The sequence below is a fragment of the Cornus florida genome, unplaced genomic scaffold (assembly GCF_030987335.1).
Source record: "Cornus florida cultivar Cherokee Brave unplaced genomic scaffold, ASM3098733v1 CherokeeBrave_3.0.0_Hap2_Chr09, whole genome shotgun sequence".
Taxonomy (NCBI): domain Eukaryota; kingdom Viridiplantae; phylum Streptophyta; class Magnoliopsida; order Cornales; family Cornaceae; genus Cornus; species Cornus florida.
The window spans coordinates 11648596-11660606 of NW_026775579.1; positions in this window are offsets into that span (position 1 = coordinate 11648596).

The following is a 12011-nucleotide window of genomic DNA, read 5'->3' on the forward strand; positions in this document are numbered from 1 at the left end:
ACTTGTTCGAGATCACTTTGACGTCACGAAGAGTGTTTTAACGAGTAAAGATTGAATCGTTGAATGAAATTACCTCAATCAAAGTATCTATTATGTCACGAGAACTTTTTAGCGTATCAAGATTGAATCTTTGTAAGAAAATGAGAATTTTGAGTTTCACTTGTTCGAGTTACCTATGAAGTCGCGAAGGGTGTTTTTTTAACTAAAGATTGAATCTTTGAATGAAAATGAGAGTTTTGAGAGAAACTTATTCGAGTTCCCTTTGACGTTCCGAAGAGTGTTTTAATGATCAAAGATTGAATCTTTGAATGGAAATACCTCAATCAAGGTACCTGTGATTTCACTAAAACATTTTAATGTGTAAAGATTGAATCTTTGAAAGAAAATGGGATTTTTGAGTTAAACTTATTCGAGATCCCCTTGACATCACGAAGAGTGTTTTAATGAGAAAAGATTGAATCTTTGAATGAAATTACCTCAATCAGGGTACTTATTATGTCACTGGACCTTTTTAAATGTATAAAGGTCGAATCCTTTAAACAAAATGAGAGTTTTGAGTTAAATTTATTCGAGATCCTTTTGACGTAACGAAGAGTTTTTAATGAGTAAAGATTGAATGTTTGAATGAAATAACCTCAATCAAGATACCTATTTTGTCACTAGGCCGTTTTAATGTATAAAGATTGAATCTCTGAAAGAAAATGAGAGTTTTGAGTTTAACTTCTTCGGGTCACGTGTGAAGTCCCGAAGAGTGTTTTAATGACCAAAGAATGAATCTTTGAATGAAAATACCTCGATCGAGGTACCTATTATGTCACTAGACCATTTTAATGTACAAAGATTAAATCTTTGTTAAGAAATGAGAGTTTTGAGTTAAACTTATTCGAGAACACTTCGACGTGACGAAGAGTGTTTTAATGAGTAAGGATTGAATCCTTGAATGAAATTACCTCAATCAAGGTTCCTAATCTGTCACTAGACCATTTTAATGTATAAAGATTGAATCTTTGAAAGAAAATGAGAGTTTTGAGTTTAACTTATTCGGGTTACGCATGAAGTCGCGAGGAGTGTTTTAATGAGTAACGATTGAATCTTTGAATTAAAATACATCAAATCAAGGTACCTATTACGCCACTAGACCATTTTAATGTATAAAGATCAAATTTTTTAAAGAACACGAGAGTTTTGGGTTAAACTTATTCGTGATCCCTTTGACGTCTCGAAGAGTGTTTTAATGAGTAAAGATTGAATCTTTGAATGAAATTATCTCAATCAAGGTACTTTTTATGTCACTAGATGATTTTAATTTATAAAGATTAAATCTTTCAACGAAAATGAGAGTTTCGAGTTAACTTTATTTGAGATCCCTTTGACGTCATGAAGAGTGTTTTAATGAGTAAAGACAAGATCATTGAATAAAATTAGCTTAATCAAGGTACCTACTAAGTCACTAGACCTTTTTAACGTATAAAGATGGAATCTTTGAAAGAAAATGAAAGTTTTGAGTTTAACTTATTCGAGTTACCTATGAAGTCGCGAAGGCCGTCTTAATGACTAAAGATTGAATGTTTGAATGAAAATACCTCAACAAAGGTGCTTATTATGTCACTGGACCATTTTAATGTATAAAGATTGAATCTTTGAAAGAAAATGAGAGTTTTGAGTTAAATTTATTCGAGTTCCCTTTGACGTCCCGAAGAGTGTTTTAATGAGTAAAGATTAAATCTTTGAATGAAAATACCTAAATCAAGGTACCTATTATGTCACTCGACAACTTTAACGTATATAGTTATATCTCTAAAAGAAAATTAGAGTTTCGAGTTAAACTTATTCGATATCCCATTGACGTCACGAAGAGTATTTTAATGACTAAAGATTGAATCTTTGAATGAAATTACCTCAAACAAGTTACCTATTAGGTCAGTAGACCTTTTTATTGTATAAAGATTGAATCTTTGAAAGAAAGTGAGAATTTTGAGTTTAACTTATTCAAGTTACCTATGAAGTCGCAAAGAGTGTTTTAATGGCAAAAGATTGAATCTTTGAATAAAAATACCTCTATAAAGGTACCTATTATGTCATTAGACCTTTTTAAATTTCTAAAGATTGAATCTTTGAATGAAAATGAGAGTTTTGAGTCAAACTTATTCGAGATCCCTTTAACGTCCCGAAGAGTGTTTTAATGAGTAAAGATTAAATCTTTGAATGAAAATACCTCAATCAAGGTACCTACTATGTCAATAGACAATTTTAATGTATAAAGATTAAATCTTTGAAAGAAAATGAGAGTTTTGAGTTAAACTTATTCGAGATCCCTCTGACGTCACGAAGAGTGTTTTTAATGAGCAAAGATTGAATCTTTGAAACAAATCACCTCAATCAAGGTACCGATTATGTCACTAGACCTTTTTAAGGTATAAAGATTGAATCTTGAAAGAGGATGAGAATTTTGAGTAAAACATATTCAAGTTCCCTTTGAGGACCCAAAGAGTGTTTTAATAAGTAAAGATTGAATCTTTGAATGAAAATACCTCAATCAAACTACCTTTTATGTCACTAGACCATTTTAATGTATAAAGATAAAATTTTTGATAAAAAATAAGAGTTTTGAGTTAAACTTATTCGAGATTCTTTTGACGTCACGGAGAGTGTTTTAATGAGTAAGGTTTAAATCTTTGAATGAAATTACCTGAATCGAGGTACCTATTATGTCACTAGACCTTTTTAACGTATAAAGATTGAATCTTTGAAAGAAAATGATAATTTTGAGTTTTACTTATTTGAGTGACGTATGGAGTTGCGAAGAGTGTTTTAGTGATTAAAGATCGAATCTTCGAATGAAAATACCTCAATAAAGGCACCTATATGTCAGTAGACCTTGTTAACGTATAAAAATTGAATCTTTGAAAGAAAATGAGAGTTTTCAGTTGAACTAATTCGAGTTCCCATTGACGTCCCGAAGAGTGTTTTAATGATCAAAGATTGAATCTTTGATTGAAAATACCTCTATCAAGGTTCCTATTATTTCACTAGACCATTTCAATGTACAAGGGTTGAATCTTTGAAAGAAAATGAGAGATTTAAGTTAAACTTGTTCGAGATCACTTTGACGTCACGAAGAGTGTTTTAACGAGTAAAGATTGAATCGTTGAATGAAATTACCTCAATCAAAGTATCTATTATGTCACGAGAACTTTTTAGTGTATCAAGATTGAATCTTTGTAAGAAAATGAGAGTTTTGAGTTTCACTTGTTCGAGTTACCTATGAAGTCGCGAAGGGTGTTTTTATAACTAAAGATTGAATCTTTGAATGAAAATGAGAGTTTTGAGGGAAACTTATTCGAGTTCCCTTTGACGTTCCGAAGAGTGTTTTAATGATCAAAGATTGAATCTTTGAATGGAAATACCTCAATCAAGGTACCTGTGATTTCACTAAACCATTTTAATGTGTAAAGATTGAATCTTTGAAAGAAAATGGGAGTTTTGAGTTAAACTTATTCGAGATCCCCCTGACATCACGAAGAGTGTTTTAATGAGAAAAGATTGAATCTTTGAATGAAATTACCTCAATCAGGGTACCTATTATGTCACTGGACCTTTTTATATGTATAAAGGTCGAATCCTTTAAACAAAATGAGAGTTTTGAGTTAAATTTATTCGAGATCCCTTTGACGTCACGAAGAGTTTTTAATGAGTAAAGATTGAATGTTTGAATGAAATAACCTCAATCAAGATACCTATTTTGTCACTAGACCGTTTTAATGTATAAAGATTGAATCTCTGAAAGAAAATGAGAGTTTTGAGTTTAACTTCTCCGGGTCACGTGTGAAGTCCCGAAGAGTGTTTTAATGACCAAAGAATGAATCTTTGAATGAAAATACCTCAATCGAGGTACCTATTATGTCATTAGACCATTTTAATGTACAAAGATTAAGTCTTTGTTAAGAAATGAGAGTTTTGAGTTAAACTTATTCGAGAACACTTCGACGTGACGAAGAGTGTTTTAATGAGTAAGGATTGAATCCTTGAATGAAATTACCTCAATCAAGGTTCCTAATCTGTCACTAGACCTTTTTAATGTATAAAGATTGAATTTTTGAAAGAAAATGAGAGTTTTGAGTTTAACTTATTCGGGTTACGCATGAAGTCGCGAGGAGTGTTTTAATGAGTAACGATTGAATCTTTGAATGAAAATACATCAAATCAAGGTACCTATTACACCACTAGACCATTTTAATGTATAAAGATCAAATTTTTGAAAGAACACGAGAGTTTTGGGTTAAACTTATTCGTGATCCCTTTGACGTCTCGAAGAGTGTTTTAATGAGTAAATATTGAATCTTTGAATGAAATTATCTCAATCAAGGTACTTTTTATGTCACTAGATGATTTTAATTTATAAAGATTAAATCTTTCAACGAAAATGAGAGTTTCGAGTTAATTTTATTTGAGATCCCTTTGACGTCATGAAGAGTGTTTTAATGAGTAAAGATAAGATCATTGAACAAAATTAGCTTAATCAAGGTACCTACTAAGTCACTAGACCTTTTTAATGTATAAAGATGGAATCTTTGAAAGAAAATGAAAGTTTTGAGTTTAACTTATTCGAGTTACCTATGAAGTCGCGAAGGCCGTCTTAATGACTAAAAATTGAATCTTTGAATGAAAATACCTCAACAAAGGTGCTTATTATGTCACTGGACCATTTTAATGTATAAAGATTGAATCTTTGAAAGAAAATGAGAGTTTTTAGTTAAATTTATTCGAGTTCCCTTTGACGTCCCGAAGAGTGTTTTAATGAGTAAAGATTAAATCTTTGAATGAAAATACCTAAATCAAGGTACCTATTATGTCACTCGACCACTTTAATGTATATAGTTATATCTCTAAAAGAAAATTAGAGTTTTGAGTTAAACTTATTCGATATCCCATTGACGTCACGAAGAGTATTTTAATGACTAAAGATTGAATCTTTGAATGAAATTACCTCAAACAAGTTACCTATTAGGTCAGTAGACCTTTTTATTGTATAAAGATTGAATCTTTGAAAGAAAGTGAGAGCTTTGAGTTTAACTTATTCAAGTTACCTATGAAGTCGCAAAGAGTGTTTTAATGGCAAAAGATTGAATCTTTGAATAAAAATACCTCTATAAAGGTACCTATTATGTCATTAGACCTTTTTAAATTTCTAAAGATTGAATCTTTGAATGAAAATGAGAGTTTTGAGTCAAACTTATTCGAGGTCCCTTTAACGTCCCGAAGAGTGTTTTAATGAGTAAAGATTGAATCTTTGAATGAAAATACCTCAATCAAGGTACCTACTATGTCAATAGACAATTTTAATGTATAAAGATTAAATCTTTGAAAGAAAAAGAGAGTTTTGAGTTAAACTTATTCGAGATCCCTCTGACGTCACGAAGAGTGTTTTAATGAGCAAAGATTGAATCTTTGAAACAAATCACCTCAATCAAGGTACCGATTATGTCACTAGACCTTTTTAAGGTATAAAGATTGAATCTTGAAAGAGGATGAGAATTTTGAGTAAAACATATTCAAGTTCCCTTTGAGGACCCAAAGAGTGTTTTAATAAGTAAAGATTGAATCTTTGAATGAAAATACCTCAATCAAAGTACCTTTTATGTCACTAGACCATTTTAATGTATAAAGATAAAATCTTTGATAGAAAATAAGAGTTTTGAGTGAAACTTATTCGAGATTCTTTTGACGTCACGGAGAGTGTTTTAATGAGTAAGGTTTAAATATTTGAATGAAATTACCTGAATCGAGGTACCTATTATGTCACTAGACCTTTTTAACGTATAAAGATTGAATCTTTGAAAGAAAATGATAGTTTTGAGTTTTACTTATTTGAGTGACGTATGGAGTTGCGAAGAGTGTTTTAGTGATTAAAGATCGAATCTTCGAATGAAAATACCTCAATAAAGGTACCTATATGTCAGTAGACCTTATTAACGTATAAAAATTGAATCTTTGAAAGAAAATGAGAGTTTTCAGTTGAACTAATTCGAGTTCCCTTTGACGTCCCGAAGAGTGTTTTAATGATCAAAGATTGAATCTTTGATTGAAAATACCTCTATCAAGGTTCCTATTATTTCACTAGACCATTTCAATGTACAAGGGTTGAATCTTTGAAAGTAAATGAGAGATTTGAGTTAAACTTGTTCAAGATCACTTTGACGTCACGAAGAGTGTTTTAACGAGTAAAGATTGAATCGTTGAATGAAATTACCTCAATCAAAGTATCTATTATGTCACGAGAACTTTTTAGTGTATCAAGATTGAATCTTTGTAAGAAAATGAGAATTTTGAGTTTCACTTGTTCGAGTTACCTATGAAGTCGCGAAGGGTGTTTTTATAACTAAAGATTGAATCTTTGAATGAAAATGAGAGTTTTGAGAGAAACTTATTCGAGTTCCCTTTGACGTTCCGAAGAGTGTTTTAATGATCAAAGATTGAATCTTTGAATGGAAATACCTCAATCAAGGTACCTGACTAAACCATTTTAATGTGTAAAGATTGAATCTTTGAAAGAAAATGGAGTTTTGAGTTAAACTTATTCGAGATCCCCTTGACATCACGAAGAGTGTTTTAATGAGAAAAGATTGAATCTTTGAATGAAATTACCTCAATCAGGGTATCTATTATGTCACTGGACCTTTTTATATGTATAAAGGTCGAATCCTTTAAACAAAATGAGAGTTTTGAGTTAAATTTATTCGAGATCCCTTTGACGTCACGAAGAGTTTTTAATGAGTAAAGATTGAATGTTTGAATGAAATAACCTCAATCAAGATACCTATTTTGTCACTAGACCGTTTTAATGTATAAAGATTGAATCTCTGAAAGAAAATGAGAGTTTTGAGTTTACCTTCTCCGGGTCCCGTGTGAAGTCCTGAAGAGTGTTTTAATGACCAAAGAATGAATCTTTGAATGAAAATACCTCAATCGAGGTACCTATTATGTCACTAGACCATTTTAATGTACAAAGATTAAGTCTTTGTTAAGAAATGAGAGTTTTGAGTTAAACTTATTCGAGAACACTTCGACGTGACGAAGAGTGTTTTAATGAGTAAGGATTGAATCCTTGAATGAAATTACCTCAATCAAGGTTCCTAATCTGTCACTAGACCTTTTTAATGTATAAAGATTTAATTTTTGAAAGAAAATGAGAGTTTTGAGTTTAACTTATTCGGGTTACGCATGAAGTCGCGAGGAGTGTTTTAATGAGTAACGATTGAATCTTTGAATGAAAATACATTAAATCAAGGTACCTATTACGCCACTAGACCATTTTAATGTATAAAGATCAAATTTTTGAAAGAACACGAGAGTTTTGGGTTAAACTTATTTGTGATCCCTTTGACGTCTCGAAGAGTGTTTTAATGAGTAAAGATTGAATCTTTGAATGAAATTATCTCAATCAAGGTACTTTTTATGTCACTAGATGATTTTAATTTATAAAGATTAAATCTTTCAACGAAAATGAGAGTTTCGAGTTAACTTTATTTGAGATCCCTTTGTCGTCATGAAAAGTGTTTTAATGAGTAAAGATAAGATCATTGAATAAAATTAGCTTAATCAAGGTACCTACTAAGTCACTAGACCTTTTTAATGTATAAAGATGGAATATTTGAAAGAAAATGAAAGTTTTGAGTTTAACTTATTCGAGTTACCTACGAAGTCGCGAAGGCCGTCTTAATAACTAAAGATTGAATGTATGAATGAAAATACCTCAACAAAGGTGCTTATTATGTCACTGGACCATTTTAATGTATAAAGATTGAATCTTTGAAAGAAAATGAGAGTTTTGAGTTAAATTTATTCGAGTTCCCTTTGACGTCCCGAAGAGTGTTTTAATGAGTAAAGATTAAATCTTTGAATGAAAATACCTAAATCAAGGTACCTATTATGTCACTCGACCACTTTAACGTATATAGTTATATCTCTAAAAGAAAATTAGAGTTTTGAGTTAAACTTATTCGATATCCCATTGACGTCACGAAGAGTATTTTAATGACTAAAGATTGAATCTTTGAATGAAATTACCTCAAACAAGTTACCTATTAGGTCAGTAGACCTTTTTATTGTATAAAGATTGAATCTTTGAAAGAAAGTGAGAGCTTTGAGTTTAACTTATTCAAGTTACCTATGAAGTCGCAAAGAGTGTTTTAATGGCAAAAGATTGAATCTTTGAATAAAAATACCTCTATAAAGGTACCTATTATGTCATTAAACCTTTTTAAATTTCTAAAGATTGAATCTTTGAATGAAAATGAGAGTTTTGAGTCAAACTTATTCGAGATCTCTTTAACGTCCCGAAGAGTGTTTTAATGAGTAAAGATTGAATCTTTGAATGAAAATACCTCAATCAAGGTACCTATTATGTCAATAGACAATTTTAATGTATAAAGATTAAATCTTTGAAAGAAAATGAGAGTTTTGAGTTAAACTTATTCGAGATCCCTCTGACGTCACGAAGAGTGTTTTAATGAGCAAAGATTGAATCTTTGAAACAAATCACCTCAATCAAGGTACCGATTATGTCACTAGACCTTTTTAAGGTATAAAGATTGAATCTTGAAAGAGGATGAGAATTTTGAGTAAAACATATTCAAGTTCCCTTTGAGGACCCAAAGAGTGTTTTAATAAGTAAAGATTGAATCTTTGAATGAAAATACCTCAATCAAAGTACCTTTTATGTCACTAGACCATTTTAATGTATAAAGATAAAATCTTTGATAGAAAATAAGAGTTTTGAGTGAAACTTATTCGAGATTCTTTTGACGTCACGGAGAGTGTTTTAATGAGTAAGGTTTAAATCTTTGAATGAAATTACCTGAATCGAGGTACCTATTATGTCACTAGACCTTTTTAACGTATAAAGATTGAATCTTTGAAAGAAAATGATAGTTTTGAGTTTTACTTATTTGAGTGACGTATGGAGTTGCGAAGAGTGTTTTAGTGATTAAAGATCGAATCTTCGAATGAAAATACCTCAATAAAGGTACCTATATGTCAGTAGACCTTATTAACGTATAAAAATTGAATCTTTGAAAGAAAATGAGAGTTTTCAGTTGAACTAATTCGAGTTCCCTTTGACATCCCGAAGAGTGTTTTAGTGATCAAAGATTGAATCTTTGATTGAAAATACCTCTATCAAGGTTCCTATTATTTCACTAGACCATTTCAATGTACAAGGGTTGAATCTTTGAAAGAAAATGAGAGATTTGAGTTAAACTTGTTCGAGATCACTTTGACGTCACGAAGAGTGTTTTAACGAGTAAAGATTGAATCGTTGAATGAAATTACCTCAATCAAAGTATCTATTATGTCACGAGAACATTTTAGTGTATCAAGATTGAATCTTTGTAAGAAAATGAGAGTTTTGAGTTTCACTTGTTCGAGTTACCTATGAAGTCGCGAAGGGTGTTTTTATAACTAAAGATTGAATCTTTGAATGAAAATGAGAGTTTTGAGAGAAACTTATTCGAGTTTCCTTTGACGTTCCGAAGAGTGTTTTAATGATCAAAGATTGAATCTTTGAATGAAAATACCTCAATCAAGGTACCTGTGATTTCATTAAACCATTTTAATGTGTAAAGATTGAATCTTTGAAAGAAAATGGGAGTTTTGAGTTAAACTTATTCGAGATCCCCTTAACATCACGAAGAGTGTTTTAATGAGAAAAGATTGAATCTTTGAATGAAATTACCTCAATCAGGGTACCTATTATGTCACTGGACCTTTTTATATGTATAAAGGTCGAATCCTTTAAACAAAATGAGAGTTTTGAGTTAAATTTATTCGAGATCCCTTTGACGTCACGAAGAGTTTTTAATGAGTATAATTGAATGTTTGAATGAAATAACCTCAATCAAGATACCTATTTTGTCACTAGACCGTTTTAATGTATAAAGATTGAATCTCTGAAAGAAAATGAGAGCTTTGAGTTTAACTTCTCCGGGTCACGTGTGAAGTCCCGAAGAGTGTTTTAATGACCAAAGAATGAATCTTTGAATGAAAATACCTCAATCGAGGTACCTATTATGTCACTAGACCATTTTAATGTACAAAGATTAAGTCATTGTTAAGAAATGAGAGTTTTGAGTTAAACTTATTCGAGAACACTTCGACGTGACGAAGAGTGTTTTAATGAGTAAGGATTGAATCCTTGAATGAAATTACCTCAATCAAGGTTCCTAATCTGTCACTAGACCTTTTTAATGTATAAAGATTGAATCTTTGAAAGAAAATGAGAGTTTTGAGTTTAACTTATTCGGGTTACGCATGAAGTCGCGAGGAGTGTTTTAATGAGTAACGATTAAATCTTTGAATGAAAATACATCAAATCAAGGTACCTATTACGCCACTAGACCATTTTAATGTATAAAGATCAAATTTTTGAAAGAACACAAGAGTTTTGGGTTAAACTTATTCGTGATCCCTTTGACGTCTCGAAGAGTGTTTTAATGAGTAAAGATTGAATCTTTGAATGAAATTATCTCAATCAAGGTACTTTTTATGTCACTAGATGATTTTAATTTATAAAGATTAAATCTTTCAACGAAAATGAGAGTTTCGAGTTAACTTTATTTGAGATCCCTTTGACGTCATGAAGAGTGTTTTAATGAGTAAAGACAAGATCATTGAATAAAATTAGCTTAATCAAGGTACCTACTAAGTCACTAGACCTTTTTAAGGTATAAAGATGGAATCTTTGAAAGAAAATGAAAGTTGTGAGTTTAACTTATTCGAGTTACCTATGAAGTCGCGAAGGCCGTCTTAATGACTAAAGATTGAATGTTTGAATGAAAATACCTCAACAAAGGTGCTTATTATGTCACTGGACCATTTTAATGTATAAAGATTGAATCTTTGAAAGAAAATGAGAGTTTTGAGTTAAATTTATTCGAGGAACCCTTTGACGTACCGAAGAGTGTTTTAATGAGTAAAGATTAAATCTTTGAATGAAAATACCTAAATCAAGGTACCTATTATGTCACTCGACCACTTTAACGTATATTGTTATATCTCTAAAAGAAAATTAGAGTATTGAGTTAAACTTATTCGATACCCATTGACGTCACGAAGAGTATTTTAATGACTAAAGATTGAATCTTTGAATGAAATTACCTCAAACAAGTTACCTATTAGGTCAGTAGACCTTTTTATTGTATAAAGATTGAATCTTTGAAAGAAAGTGAGAGCTTTGAGTTTAACTTATTCAAGTTACCTATGAAGTCGCAAAGGGTGTTTTAATGGCAAAAGATTGAATCTTTGAATAAAAATACCTCTATAAAGGTACCGATTATGTCATTAGACCTTTTTAAATTTCTAAAGATTGAATCTTTGAATGAAAATGAGAGTTTTGAGTCAAACTTATTCGAGATCCCTTTAACGTCCCGAAGAGTGTTTTAATGAGTAAAGATTGAATCTTTGAATGAAAATACCTCAATCAAGGTACCTACTATGTCAATAGACAATTTTAATGTATAAAGATTAAATCTTTGAAAGATAATGAGAGTTTTGAGTTAAACTTATTCGAGATCCCTCTGACGTCACGAAGAGTGTTTTAATGAGCAAAGATTGAATCTTTGAAACAAATCGCCTCAATCAAGGTACCGATTATGTCACTAGACCTTTTTAAGGTATAAAGATTGAATCTTGAAAGAGGATGAGAATTTTGAGTAAAACATATTCAAGTTCCCTTTGAGGACCCAAAGAGTGTTTTAATAAGTAAAGATTGAATCTTTGAATGAAAATACCTCAATCAAAGTACCTTTGATGTCACTAGACCATTTTAATGTATAAAGATAAAATCTTTGATAGAAAATAAGAGTTTTGAGTTAAACTTATTCGAGATTCTTTTGACGTCACGGAGAGTGTTTTAATGAGTAAGGTTTAAATCTTTGAATGAAATTACCTGAATCGAGGTACCTATTATGTCACTAGACCTTTTTAACGTATAAAGATTGAATCTTTGAAAGAAA